Source organism: Apis dorsata, unplaced genomic scaffold (assembly GCF_000469605.1).
Source record: "Apis dorsata unplaced genomic scaffold, Apis dorsata 1.3 scaffold_56, whole genome shotgun sequence".
NCBI classification, from domain to species: Eukaryota; Metazoa; Arthropoda; class Insecta; order Hymenoptera; family Apidae; genus Apis; species Apis dorsata.
The window spans coordinates 89,405-92,470 of record NW_006263356.1 but is presented as its reverse complement, the minus strand read 5'-3'; positions in this window follow the sequence as shown (position 1 = coordinate 92,470).

Genomic DNA, 3,066 nt, shown 5'->3' with positions numbered 1-3,066 from the left:
GATTTATTTTCGAGTTACACACGAATTTGTTAAAAGTTTGTGAATATGAGAGGAATTTGGAAACTTAAGAATTTAATTATTATTGGATTTTTCCTTTCATCAATATCTTGGTATTATTTATAATTTTTCAAATAACCAATTTATTTTTGAATTACACACGTATTATTGCATTCACAGTTTTCTTTTTTTTGGATTTTTCGATTTATAAAAATTATATTATGTATTAATCTATTTTTTTATTTCATTAATCTTGATATCTATTACCTAAAATTTTTCATTTGATTTATTTACACACAAACTTCTTTTATACGAATCCGTTAAAAAGAATTTGGAAACTTAAGAATTCAATTAAATGTCTCCTTTCATTAATATCTATTACTTAAAATTTTTCGTTCGATTTATTTTCAAATTACACAAACTTTTTTCATAAGAATTCGTTACAAGTGTTCGCATTAATAAAGATAAAAAGTGCGAGAGGAATTTGGAAACTTCAATTATCAGTCTATTTTAATTTTTTTTTTTTCTACTATTTATAATTTTTCAAATGAGCAATTATCCTTTCGAATAAATGGCTCCAAATTATTTATCTACGTGTTTGTTCTCATTCGTAATATATATATTTTATTATAATAAAATTTAATAAAATTAATAATATGCTCGCCACCATTTTTAAACTGAACCATTTGGAAATTGGCGGGCGACGACATCTCGTGGCGCCCTTCAACAAGAGAATCAATGTCCCCGCGCTTCGAGCACGTTCTCTAAACGCGGTCCCGTTTAAACCTCCTAGATATATCCAACGTGTCAATTACAGCGCACCCGGTGTACCCCTTATTACGCCCAGGCGGTTCGTGACTCGCCTATAAATTCACAAAGAGATATCCTCGAAAGAAGAATCTCGGGAGAAGACGTACGTATGAATGTTTCTCGTGTTTTCGAAGACGAAAAGAGCAGTTTGAGAAAGGAAGAAAGAATTTATCGATAAAAATTGGACGGTTGTAATAATCAGAAATCGAAGAATTTTACAGAATTAACTTGGTTATAATAAATATGATATTCGATAAAGGATGGAATTAAAATTGAGAGAAGAAGAAGAAAAAGAAGAAGAAAGATTCGAAATAAACGTTTCTAAATCGTAATAAAGAAGAATTCGTTCTCATCTGTACAAGTTGGGCGGGAAACTAGGGGAAATCTAATAATTCTGAGATAGAAAATACGAGAGAGGGGAGAGGAGGAGTGGAACAATGGAACAATGAACGGGGTTACGAAAGATGGAAAAGGGAAGAGCGAAAAGTGAATTAATACAGGGGCAAATTAATAAGGAGGAAAGAGTCGTGTCGGGCTTTATTATGATTTCAAATTTAAACCGACTTTTACGCGAATGGAACAAAGTTGGGAACAAAAGTTTAATGAAGAGGAAAGAAATAAATTATAAATCAAGAAAGACTTGACAAAAAAAAAAAAGGAAAGGAAAAAGAGAAGAAATTAAATTTAATAGAACGGGATGAAATCGTGTAATGAAACCGGGCAACAAAATACGACAATGAATACAATGATAATTGAGCGGGATCCCCGTTGAATGGATGGGACTACTGGAATTGAAATAATGAGATCGGGAAGAATGGATGGAAAAATGAAACCGTACAAATGGCCGTAATTAAAGAAGTTCGCGATGTGCCCAATAAAACAGGTGTAAAACTGGATAAAACTGGATAAGGTTACACAAGAGGATTTGCCAGGCTCGAAGAACACGTTGCTCTTAACGTTACGAAACCAAGTTGGGCGGGTGGAAAAACAGAAAAGTAAGAAAAACGATTTCGAGGTGAGCTCAACGAGAACAAAAAGCTAAGGAATCGAAAAAACGAGAGGCGAGAGTCTCTGGTGGAAGGCAGAGAGAGAAAGAGAGAGAAAGAGAGAAGTCGTTAAAGGAACTGTTGCAACGAAAAGAAACGAAGCGTGGACAGACAAATTGCGCCAAAAAAATAATATAACCTTCCATTAAAAATTCTATCTGAAATTCTTACGGAATGATCCATCTTCGAATATCTCTATAATCGTAAAAAAATTTATCGATCTACGACGCTTAAAACCGCACGTTTTTTATTGAACAATTAAAACGTTCCTTTAAACTTTTTTCTTCGAACTGGACTGTTTTTGCTCGCGAGCAAAAAAATTTGGAAGAGAACGAACTCGCTTTGTTAAGAGAGCGAAAGTATACCTCGAAGAAAGTAATAAAGGAAGAGAGAAGAAGTCGCTTAAGCTAAATACTCACTTTGTATTTTATTACCGCGGCCGAGCTACAACGCCAAGGAAGGAATAGGTGTTAGAGAAGTGCTTTTAACGCGATCACTCGGCCCCTTACAGTTCGAACCGAACTTTCGAAGAGGTTATAGCGCGTGTCGGTACGAACGTAGAGGCCACCACCTGCCTTCGTCCGGCCATTTCGGCAGTTTCCACTTCTTCTTCTTCTCCCTCCTCCTCTCTTTCTTCCCTCTCTCCATATCAAGCCGACCGTTAACCGACTCCGACTCTTTGTCGGAGAGCATCGAGGAGAGCTCTCGTCTCGTTAGGAATTATTCTCGTAAGAGAGGAAAAAAAAGGAAAATTCGAGCGATATAACTACGAGAGAATTATCGGAGTGGAAAGTGAGATAAAGATAAAAATTGTACGATATTAATAATTGCGAGAATTTTTTTAAATCGGTGGCGCGAAAGTTGAAGAGCGGATATTTCGTTGCCTTTTGAATCTCGTTTATCGAATCACGTATCGTTTAAAAATATAACATCGACGTAAATTTAAATGATTCCAATCCATAATTCGAACGAAAGTTTTAAAATTTATGAACTCTTGAAAATTAACTTAAATGTTGATTTTGCGTATATGTTCGTGTGTACATCGTGAAAATTAAAAATGTGTACGCGAACGAAATGCTTTTCGAAATAAAATTTGTATCAAAAGCAGCCTCGCAATTACATTGTTTCGAACGTCGATTACACGTCGTGTTACACGAACACGTTAAAATATTATAGAATTTTTTCATATAAAATTCCATGTTAATTTTATATA